The following is a 12,500-nucleotide window of genomic DNA, read 5'->3' as shown; positions in this document are numbered from 1 at the left end:
AGTCTAACAGTCTATATGACAGTCTGTATCCACCAGTAGTCTAACAGTCTATATGACAGTCTGTATCCACCAGTAGTCTAACAGTCTATATGACAGTCTGTATCCACCAGTAGTCTAACAGTCTATATGACAGTCTGTATCCACCAGTAGTCTAACAGTCTATATGACAGTCTGTATCCACCAGTAGTCTAACAGTCTATATGACAGTCTGTATCCACCAGTAGTCTAACAGTCTATATGACAGTCTGTATCCACCAGTAGTCTAACAGTCTATATGACAGTCTGTATCCACCAGTAGTCTAACAGTCTATATGACGGTCTGTACCCACCAGTAGTCTAACAGTCTAAATGACAGTCTGTATCCACCAGTAGTCTAACAGTCTAAATGACAGTCTGTATCCACCAGTAGTCTAACAGTCTAAATGACAGTCTGTATCCACCAGTAGTCTAACAGTCTATATGACAGTCTGTTCCAAATGGCACCTATTCCAATGTGTTCCAAATGGCACCTATTCCACTCTGTTCCACATGGCACCTATTCCAGTGTGTTCCAAATGGCACCTATTCCAGTGTGTTCCAAATGTCACCTATTCCAGTGTGTTCCAAATGGCACCTATTCCAGTGTGTTCCAAATGGCACCTATTCCAATGTGTTCCAAATGGCACCTATTCCACTCTGTTCCAAATGGCACCAATTCCAGTGTGTTCCAAATGGCACCTATTCCACTCTGTTCCAAATGGCACATATTCTACTGTGTTCTAAATGGCACCTATTCTACTGTGTTCCAAATGTCACCTATTCCAGTGTGTTCCAAATGGCACCTATTCCAGTGTGTTCCAAATGGCACCTATTCCAATGTGTTCCAAATGGCACCTATTCCACTCTGTTCCAAATGGCACCTATTCCAGTGTGTTCCAAATGGCACCTATTCCACTCTGTTCCAAATGGCACATATTCTACTGTGTTCTAAATGGCACCTATTCTACTGTGTTCTAAATGACACCTATTCCAATGTGTTCTAAATGGCACCTATTCCAGTGTGTTCCAAATGGCATCTATTCCAATGTGTTCCAAATGGCACCTATTCCACTCTGTTCCACATGGCACCTATTCCAGTGTGTTCCAAATGGCACCTATTCCAGTGTGTTCCAAATGGCACCTATTCCAGTGTGTTCCAAATGGCACCTATTCCATTGTGTTCTAAATGGCACCTATTCCATTGTGTTCCAAATGGCACCTATTCTACTGTGTTCTAAATGGCACCTATTCCAGTGTGTTCCAAATGGCACCTATTCCTACTAGCATTTTGACCACAAAATGGTCAAAAGTAGGACACTATCAAGGGAATATAATGCCATTTGGAACACAGCCCTGCTGTTGTCCCACCAGACAGTCATACAATCATTTAATTAGGTAACAACCCCCATGTGTTATTCTATAATATGTTTGCAGTGTGCAGGCAGTTTATCAATTACTGCTTGTGGTTTCATTCTGTCACTCAGTCTCAGTCTGGGGCAAGCGTCTGAGCTCCCTCTCTCTCTGTACTGCAGAGCTGTGTAATTGTACTCCAACAAATCAATTCTGTTGCAGTTGAGCATTTTCTTCTCCTCTCCTCTCCTCTCCTCTCCTCTCCTCTCCTCTCCTCTCCTCTCCTCTCCTCTCCTCTCCTCTCTCTCCTCTCCTCTCCTGTCCATCCTTTCTCCTCTCCTCTCCTCTCCTCTCCTCTCCTCTCCTCTCCTGTCCATCCTTTCTCCTCTCCTCTCTATCCTCTCCATCCTCTCCTCTCTCTCCTCTCCATCCTCCTCTCCTCTGCTCTCCATCCTTTCACCTCTCCTCTCCTCTCCTCTCCTCTCCTCTCCATCCTTTCTCCTCTCCTCTCTATCCTCTCCATCCTCTCATCTCTCTCCTCTCCATCCTCCTCTCCTCTCCTCTCCATCCTTTCTCCTCTCCTCTCTCTCCTCTCCTCTCTCTCCTCTCCTCTCACTCCTCTCCTCTCTCTCCTCTCCTCTCCATCCTCCTCTCCTCTCCTCTCCTCTCCTCTCCATCCACTTTCCTCTCCTCTCCATCCTCTTTCCTCTCCTCTCTATCCTCTCCTCTCCTCTCCTCTTCATCCTTTCTCCTCTCCTCTCTATCCTCTCCATCCTCTCCTCTCTCTCCTCTCCTCTCCTCTCTATCCTCTCCATCCTCCTCTCCTCTCCTCTCCCTCTCCCTCTCCTCTCCTCTCCTCTCCTCTCCTCTCCTCTCCTCTCCTCTCCTCTCCTCTCCTCTCCATCCTCTTTCCTCTCCTCTCTATCCTCTCCTCTCTATCCTCTCTGCTCCTCTTTCCTCTCCTCTTCTCTCTCCACTCCTCTCCATCCTCTCCTGTATCCTCTCCTCTCTATCCTCCCTCTGTCATTGTTGTTTCCAGTACAGAGCACACATCAGACCACAACACAGGAGAAGAGGAGGAGAATCTGGTTTTGAAAAGGAGAGAGCCCCCCCCCCCCGGTCTCCCACCAAATACGAAATGATTCCTTGTGGTTGGACCGGCCTTTATAGCCTACATTAACCCTGTGCTGTCAACCAAAGCATGAGCTCTGCTCAGAGAGATGAATCAAACCCAGGAGCTGTGTGCTGGGGATTGGAATAGCTCGCTCTACCGTTTCCTCTGTGTGTATCACCCCTGTCCTCTGAGTCGTTCTCTGTCAGCAGCAGACCATGCCGCTTATCCATGCAGCGAAGAAGAAATCTATTAACCACATTAGGAGTCAAACATACTATCTACTGTTAGGAATGGTAAAGAACAGGTAGTGTCTATAGAGAGGACCAGTAGTGTCTATAGAGAGAGGACCAGTAGTGTCTGTAGAGATAACCAGTAGTGTCTATAGAGAGAGGACCAGTAGTGTCTATAGAGAGAGGAACAGTAGTGTCTATAGAGAGGACAAGTAGTGTCTATAGAGAGGACCAGTAGTGTCTATAGAGAGGACCAGTAGTGTCTGTAGAGAGGACCAGTAGTGTCTATAGAGAGAGGACCAGTAGTGTCTATAGAGAGAGGACCAGTAGTGTCTATAGAGAGGACCAGTAGTGTCTATAGAGAGGACCAGTAGTGTCTATAGAGAGAGGAACAGTAGTGTATATAGAGAGAGGACCAGTAGTGTCTATAGAGAGAGGACCAGTAGTGTCTATAGAGAGAGGACCAGTAGTGTCTATAGAGAGGAACAGTAGTGTCTATAGAGAGGACCAGTAGTGTCTATAGAGAGAGGACCAGTAGTGTCTATAGAGAGAGGACCAGTAGTGTCTATAGAGAGGACCAGTAGTGTCTATAGAGAGGACCAGTAGTGTCTATAGAGAGGACCAGTAGTGTCTGTAGAGAGGACCAGTAGTGTCTATAGAGAGGACCAGTAGTGTCTATAGAGAGAGGACCAGTAGTGTCTATAGAGAGGACCAGTAGTGTCTATAGAGAGGACCAGTAGTGTCTATAGAGAGGACCAGTAGTGTCTGTAGAGAGGACCAGTAGTGTCTATAGAGAGGACCAGTAGTGTCTATAGAGAGAGGACCAGTAGTGTCTATAGAGAGGACCAGTAGTGTCTATAGAGAGAGGACCAGTAGTGTCTGTAGAGAGAGGACCAGTAGTGTCTATAGAGAGAGGACCAGTAGTGTCTGTAGAGAGAGGACCAGTAGTGTCTATAGAGAGAGGGCCAGTAGTGTCTGTAGAGAGAGGACCAGTAGTGTCTATAGAGAGAGGACCAGTAGTGTCTGTAGAGAGGACCAGTAGTGTCTATATAGAGGACAAGTAGTGTCTATAGAGAGGACCAGTAGTGTCTGTAGAGAGAGGACAAGTAGTGTCTATAGAGAGAGGACCAGTAGTGTCTATATAGAGGACAAGTAGTGTCTATAGAGAGGACCAGTAGTGTCTGTAGAGAGGACCAGTAGTTTCTGTTGAGAGAGGACGAGTAGTGTCTATATAGAGGACCAGTAGTGTCTATAGAGAGGACCAGTAGTGTCTGTAGAGAGGACCAGTAGTGTCTATAGAGAGGACCAGTAGTGTCTATAGAGAGGACCAGTAGTGTCTATAGAGAGAGGACCAGTAGTGTCTATAGAGAGAGGACCAGTAGTGTCTGTAGAGAGGACCAGTAGTGTCTCTAGAGAGAGGACCAGTAGTGTCTGTAGAGAGGACCAGTAGTGTCTATAGAGAGAGGACCAGTAGTGTCTCTAGAGAGAGGACCAGTAGTGTCTGTAGAGAGGACCAGTAGTGTCTCTAGAGAGAGGACCAGTAGTGTCTGTAGAGAGGACCAGTAGTGTCTATAGAGAGGACCAGTAGTGTCTATAGAGAGGACCAGTAGTGTCTATAGAGAGAGGACCTGTAGTGTCTATAGAGAGAGGACCAGTAGTGTCTGTAGAGAGGACCAGTAGTGTCTATAGAGAGAGGACCAGTAGTGTCTATAGAGAGGACCAGTAGTGTCTATAGAGAGAGGACCAGTAGTGTCTATAGAGAGGACCAGTAGTGTCTATAGAGAGAGGACCAGTAGTGTCTATAGAGAGGACCAGTAGTGTCTATAGAGAGGACCAGTAGTGTCTATAGAGAGAGGACCAGTAGTGTCTATTAATTGTTTATTTTGCGTCCCAAAGCCCCCTCTGGTTCCTTATGTTCCCTGGTTCAAAAAATAGGTGCACTATGTAGGGAATTGGTTGGTATTGGGGATGCAGGCCAAAACTTATTGTAATTTTGCTGAATTAATTCATGAATGTATTTGGTGACAGATGTGAAATTAAATATGGTGTCACAACATTTTTTCTTAATTTGCAAAAACAAAGTGTTTCATTGTTTTTAATGACAACTGTTAGATCAATAAACTAAACTTTTTCAATGTTTTGTCATTTTAGGAGCAGCAGAATCTGGGGTGGAGGACCCCTACCTGACATGTGACTAGGTGGGGGTGGGGGGGGTGGGGGGGTCTGAGGTGGCGGCAGACAGAGAGAGACGGAGGAAGAAGAATCCAGGGTTTACAGTCAACACAGGTGAGTTCCTTTCCTCATTAAACTATCTCACCCTTTTCCCAATGCAGAGCCTGGGCTCTAAACTCTGGGATAGTGTTTGGTTGGTCTGACTTGCTCTAAACACTGGGATAGTGTTTGGTTGGTCCTACTTGCTATAAACTCTGGGATAGTGTTTGGTTGGTCTGACTTGCTCTAAACACTGGGATAGTGTTTGGTTGGTCCTACTTGCTATAAACTCTGGGATAGTGTTTGGTTGGTCTGACTTGCTCTAAACACTGGGATAGTGTTTGGTTGGTCCTACTTGCTATAAACTCTGGGATAGTGTTTGGTTGGTCTGACTTGCTCTAAACACTGGGATAGTGTTTGGTTGGTCCTACTTGCTATAAACTCTGGGATAGTGTTTGGTTGGTCTGACTTGCTCTAAACACTGGGATATTGTTTGGTTGGTCCTACTTGCTATAAACTCTGGGATAGTGTTTGGTTGGTCTGACTTGCTCTAAACACTGGGATAGTGTTTGGTTGGTCTGACTTGCTATAAACTCTGGGATAGTGTTTGGTTGGTCTGACTTGCTATAAACTCTGGGATAGTGTTTGGTTGGTCTGACTTGCTATAAACTCTGGGATAGTGTTTGGTTGGTCTGACTTGCTATAAACTCTGGGATAGTGTTTGGTTGGTCTGACTTGCTATAAACTCTGGGATAGTGTTTGGTTGGTCCTACTTGCTATAAACTCTGGGATAGTGTTTGGTTGGTCTGACTTGCTCTAAACACTGGGATAGTGTTTGGTTGGTCCTACTTGCTATAAACTCTGGGATAGTGTTTGGTTGGTCTGACTTGTTCTAAACACTGGGATAGTGTTTGGTTGGTCCTACTTGCTATAAACTCTGGGATAGTGTTTGGTTGGTCTGACTTGCTCTAAACACTGGGATAGTGTTTGGTTGGTCCTACTTGCTATAAACTCTGGGATAGTGTTTGGTTGGTCTGACTTGCTCTAAACACTGGGATAGTGTTTGGTTGGTTCTACTTGTTATAAACTCTGGGATAGTGTTTGGTTGGTCCGACTTGCTATAAACTCTGGGATAGTGTTTGGTTGGTCTGACTTGCTATAAACTCTGTGATATTGTTTGGTTGGTCCTACTTGCTATATTCTCTGGGATAGTGTTTGGTTCGTCCTACTTGCTCTAAACTCTGGGATAGTGTTTGGTTTGTTCTACTTGCTCTATACACTGGGATAGTGTTTGGTTTGTCCTACTTGCTATATTCTCTGGGATAGTGTTTGGTTGGTTCTACTTGTTATAAACTCTGGGATAGTGTTTGGTTTGTTCTACCTGCTATAAACACTGGGATAGTGTTTGGTTTGTTCTACTTGCTCTATACACTGGGATAGTGTTTGGTTTGCCCTACTTGTTATTAACACTGGGATAGTGTTTGGTTGTCCTACTTGCTCTAAACACTGGGATAGTGTTTGGTAGGTCCTACTTGTTATAAACCCTGGGATAGTGTTTGGTTGGTCAACATATTTGGTTTGCAGGCTTACATATGAAGGCCATTGTATCCATCAGTTGGATGAATATGCAATACATTTGGCCCGGTTGGTTTAGGTTGGCTGCTGTAGGCAGAGTGCTGGAGGGAGGGATGAAGGGAGGGAGTGTGTGTGTGTGTGTGTGTGTGTGTGTGTGTGTGTGTGTGTGTGTGTGTGTGTGTGTGTGTGTGTGTGTGTGTGTGTGTGTGTGTGTGTGTGTGTGTGTGTGTGTGTGTGTGTGTGTGTGTGTGTGTGTGTGTGTGTTTGGATTTGGGAGCCTTCTTGAGTCCACTCCCATGCCAGGAGCAGGTTCTTATTAAATATCTTGACCTCCAGACGAACTTTGCTAGCATTCCTTCACTAGTTCATCTTTTAACCCCCCCCCCATTCCTTTACTAGTTCATCTTTTAACCCCCCCATTCCTTCACTAGTTCATCTTTTAACCCCCCCCATTCCTTCACTAGTTCATCTTTTAACCCCCCCCCCCATTCCTTCACTAGTTCATCTTTTAACCCCCCCCATTCCTTCACTAGTTCATCTTTTAACCCCCCCATTCCTTCACTAGTTCATCTTTTAACCCCCCATTCCTTTACTAGTTCATCTTTTAACCCCCATTCCTTTACTAGTTCATCTTTTAACCCCCATTCATTTACTAGTTCATCTTTTAACCCCCCCATTCATTTACTAGTTCATCTTTTAACCCCCCATTCCTTTACTAGTTCATCTTTTAACCCCCCATTCATTTACTAGTTCATCTTTTAACCCCCCATTCATTTATTAGTTCATCTTTTAACCCCCCCATTCCTTTACTTGTTCATCTTTTAACCCCCCCATTCCTTTACTAGTTCATCTTTTAACCCCCCATTCATTTACTAGTTCATCTTTTAACCCCCCCATTCCTTTACTTGTTCATCTTTTAACCCCCCCATTCCTTTACTAGTTCATCTTTTAACCCCCCCCATTCATTTACTAGTTCATCTTTTAACCCCCATTCCTTTACTAGTTCATCTTTTAACCCCCATTCCTTTACTAGTTCATCTTTTAACCCCCCATTCATTTACTAGTTCATCTTTTAACCCCCCCATTCCTTTACTAGTTCATCTTTTAACCCCCCCATTCCTTTACTAGTTCATCTTTTAACCCCCCCCCATTCCTTTACTAGTTCATCTTTTAACCCCCCCATTCCTTTACTAGTTCATCTTTTAACCCCCCCCATTCATTTACTAGTTCATCTTTTAACCCCCCCATTCCTTCACTAGTTCATCTTTTAACCCCCCATTCCTTTACTAGTTCATCTTTTAACCACCCCCATTCCTTTACTAGTTCATCTTTTAACCCCCCATTCCTTTACTAGTTCATCTTTTAACCACCCCCATTCCTTTACTAGTTCATCTTTTAACCACCCCCATTCCTTTACTAGTTCATCTTTTAACCCCCCATTCATTTACTAGTTCATCTTTTAACCCCCCCATTCATTTACTAGTTCATCTTTTAACCCCCCCATTCATTTACTAGTTCATCTTTTAACCCCCCCCATTCATTTACTAGTTCATCTTTTAACCCCCATTCCTTTACTAGTTCATCTTTTAACCCTCCCCATTCATTTACTAGTTCATCTTTTAACCCCCCCCAGTATTTTCCCTAAAGATGTTCTGTGTTTAATAAATACATACAAAATGTGTAACAAAGATAATTATTATAATACGAAATATTAAACATAATAATAAATACTAATTAACTTTGACGACATTGTGAAATTAAAATTAGACATTTTCTTTATGCGAGAATGCATGCAGGCAGATTTTGGTTAATTTGACAATTTTCTTTCCAGTTTGATTAATGAGTCTAATATGCTATGCTTCCAAAGCCAACATGTGAATTAATAGCCCTCTGTAATATATATTAAGAACACTTTTGAGAAAGATGCTGATTGGCTTATGAAATGGGACAGGACTCATGCTGGGGACCATTAGCATGGCAGGCTAATCTAATAGGCTAGTCATCTATAGCTGAAAGTAACAAGTATTTCTCTGTTTAGCTAATATGGCTCTATTGTAAACATGCTCTTCTTGTTTCTACATGTTGTCTCACCTGTTTTTTAACAGAAAATATATATTAAGCTTTGTTTTTTTCCCCCATAATACAATATTAAAATACACAATAAACACTATCTCAATATATATATATATATATATATATATATATATATATATATATATATATATATATATTTATATACACACACATACTAGAACACAAAAGCGTACTGGTAAGCACAAGTAAAACCACAAATAAATCCCCCTCCCTTCTTCCTCTCTCCTCTCTCCTCTCCCCTCACCCTCTCTCCCTTCTTCCACTCTCCTCTCTCCTCTCTCCTCTCCCTTCCACCCAGCCTGGGACACCAGAATGTGAGTTATTCCCAGCAGCCCTCAGGGTCGGTCGGTTAACATCACAATGTGAGTTATTCCCAGCAGCCCTCTGGGTCGGTTAACATCACAATGTGAGTTATTCCCTCAGCCCTCTGGGTCTGTTAACATCACAATGTGAGTTATTCCCTCAGCCCTCTGGGTCTGTTAACATCACAATGTGAGTTATTCCCTCAGCCCTCAGCCCTCTGGGTCTGTTAACATCACAATGTGAGTTATTCCCTCAGCCCTCTGGGTCTGTTAACATCACAATGTGAGTTATTCCCTCAGCCCTCAGCCCTCTGGGTCTGTTAACATCACAATGTGAGTTATTCCCTCAGCCCTCTGGGTCTGTTAACATCACAATGTGAGTTATTCCCTCAGCCCTCAGCCCTCTGGGTCTGTTAACATCACAATGTGAGTTATTCCCTCAGCCCTCAGCCCTCTGGGTCTGTTAACATCACAATGTGAGTTATTCCCTCAGCCCTCTGGGTCTGTTAACATCACAATGTGAGTTATTCCCTCAGCCCTCAGCCCTCTGGGTCTGTTAACATCACAATGTGAGTTATTCCCTCAGCCCTCTGGGTCTGTTAACATCACAATGTGAGTTATTCCCTCAGCCCTCTGGGTCTGTTAACATCACAATGTGAGTTATTCCCTCAGCCCTCTGGGTCTGTTAACATCACAATGTGAGTTATTCCCAGCAGCCCTCTGGGTCTGTTAACATCAGAATGTGAGTTATTCCCAGCAGCCCTCTGGGTCTGTTAACATCAGAATGTGAGTTATTCCCTCAGCCCTCTGGGTCTGTTAACATCAGAATGTGAGTTATTCCCAGCAGCCCTCTGGGTCTGTTAACATCAGAATGTGAGTTATTCCCAGCAGCCCTCTGGGTCTGTTAACATCAGAATGTGAGTTATTCCCAGCAGCCCTCTGGGTCTGTTAACATCAGAATGTGAGTTATTCCCAGCAGCCCTCTGGGTCTGTTAACATCACAATGTGAGTTATTCCCTCAGCCCTCTGGGTCTGTTAACATCACAATGTGAGTTATTCCCTCAGCCCTCTGGGTCGGTTAACATCACAATGTGAGTTATTCCCTCAGCCCTCTGGGTCTGTTAACATCACAATGTGAGTTATACCCAGCAGCCCTCTGGGTCTGTTAACATCACAATGTGAGTTATTCCCTCAGCCCTCTGGGTCTGTTAACACCAGAATGTGAGTTATTCCCTCAGCCCTCTGGGTCTGTTAACATCAGAATGTGAGTTATTCCCTCAGCCCTCTGGGTCTGTTAACATCAGAATGTGAGTTATTCCCTCAGCCCTCTGAGTCTGTTAACATCACAATGTGAGTTATTCCCTCAGCCCTCTGGGTCTGTTAACATCAGAATGTGAGTTATTCCCTCAGCCCTCTGGGTCTGTTAACATCACAATGTGAGTTATTCCCTCAGCCCTCTGAGTCTGTTAACACCAGAATGTGAGTTATTCTATGTCTCTATATCTCTGTATCTCAATATATCTATATCTCTGTATCTCGATATATCTATATCTCTATACCTCTATATCTCTATATCTCTATATAAATATGTCTCTATGTCTCTATATCTCTGTATCTCAATATATCTATATCTCTGTATCTCGATATATCTATATCTTTATACCTCTATATCTCTATATCTCTATATAACTATGCCTCTATGTCTCTATATCTCTGTATCTCTATATCTCTGTATCTCGATATATCTATATCTCTGTATCTCTATCTCTATATCTCTGTATCTCGATATATCTATATCTCTATACCTCTATATCTCTATATCTCTATATAACTATATTTCTATGTCTCTATATCTCTATATCTCTGTATCTCGATATATCTATACCTCTATATCTCTATATATCTATATCTCTATGTCTCTATATCTCTGTATCTCGATATATCTATATCTCTGTATCTCTATATCTCTATATCTCTGTATCTCGATATATCTATATCTCTATACCTCTATATCTCTATATAACTATATCTCTATGTCTCTATCTCTATATCTCTGTATCGCGATATATCTGTATCTCTATATCTCTGTATCTCGATATATCTGTATCTCTATATCTCTGTATCTCTATATCTCTATATCTCTATATCTCTGTATCTCGATATATCTATATCTCTGTATCTCGATATATCTTTATCTCTATATCTCTGTATCTCGATATATCTATATCTCTATATCTCTATATCTCTATATAACTATATCTCTATGTCTCTATATCTCTATATCTCTGTATCTCGATATATCTATATCTCTATACCTCTATATCTCTATATCTCTATATAACTATATCTCTATGTCTCTATATCTCTATATCTCTGTATCTCGATATATCTATACCTCTATACCTCTATATCTCTATATCTCTATATATCTATATCTCTATGTCTCTATATCTCTGTATCTCGATATATCTATATCTCTATATCTCTATATATCTATATCTCTATGTCTCTATATCTCTGTATCTCGATATATCTATATCTCTGTATCTCTATATCTCTATATCTCTGTATCTCGATATATCTATATCTCTATACCTCTATATCTCTATATAACTATATCTCTATGTCTCTATATCTCTATATCTCTGTATCTCGATATATCTGTATCTCTATATCTCTGTATCTCGATATATCTGTATCTCTATATCTCTGTATCTCTATATCTCTATATCTCTGTATCTCGATATATCTATATCTCTGTATCTCAATATATCTTTATCTCTATATCTCTGTATCTCGATATATCCATATCTCTATATCTCTATATCTCTATATAACTATATCTCTATGTCTCTATATCTCTATATCTATGTATCTCGATATATCTATATCTCTATACCTCTATATCTCTATATCTCTATATAACTATATTTCTATGTCTCTATATCTCTATATCTCTGTATCTCGATATATCTATACCTCTATATCTCTATATATCTATATCTCTATGTCTCTATATCTCTGTATCTCGATATATCTATATCTCTGTATCTCTATATCTCTATATCTCTGTATCTCGATATATCTATATCTCTATACCTCTATATCTCTATATAACTATATCTCTATGTCTCTATCTCTATATCTCTGTATCGCGATATATCTGTATCTCTATATCTCTGTATCTCGATATATCTGTATCTCTATATCTCTGTATCTCTATATCTCTATATCTCTATATCTCTGTATCTCGATATATCTATATCTCTGTATCTCGATATATCTTTATCTCTATATCTCTGTATCTCGATATATCTATATCTCTATATCTCTATATCTCTATATAACTATATCTCTATGTCTCTATATCTCTATATCTCTGTATCTCGATATATCTATATCTCTATACCTCTATATCTCTATATCTCTATATAACTATATCTCTATGTCTCTATATCTCTATATCTCTGTATCTCGATATATCTATACCTCTATACCTCTATATCTCTATATCTCTATATATCTATATCTCTATGTCTCTATATCTCTGTATCTCGATATATCTATATCTCTGTATCTCTATATCTCTATATCTCTGTATCTCGA

General features: G+C 41.4%; 1 protein-coding gene across 1 annotated transcript in view; it reads left to right on the top strand.

Moving 5' to 3' along the window:
• Nucleotides 1-12,500, top strand: part of LOC135505269 (zinc finger MIZ domain-containing protein 1-like) — a 341,310-nt gene that overhangs the window by 97,476 nt on the left and 231,334 nt on the right. Inside the window, exon 2 of the mRNA XM_064924479.1 lies at nucleotides 4,864-4,998. The gene's annotated coding sequence lies outside the window, so the exon portion shown is untranslated. The remainder of the gene's footprint in view (nucleotides 1-4,863; nucleotides 4,999-12,500) is intronic.

The sequence above is a fragment of the Oncorhynchus masou genome, chromosome 18, assembly GCF_036934945.1.
Source record: "Oncorhynchus masou masou isolate Uvic2021 chromosome 18, UVic_Omas_1.1, whole genome shotgun sequence".
Taxonomy (NCBI): domain Eukaryota; kingdom Metazoa; phylum Chordata; class Actinopteri; order Salmoniformes; family Salmonidae; genus Oncorhynchus; species Oncorhynchus masou.
This window is presented reverse-complemented; position numbering and strand designations above follow the sequence as displayed.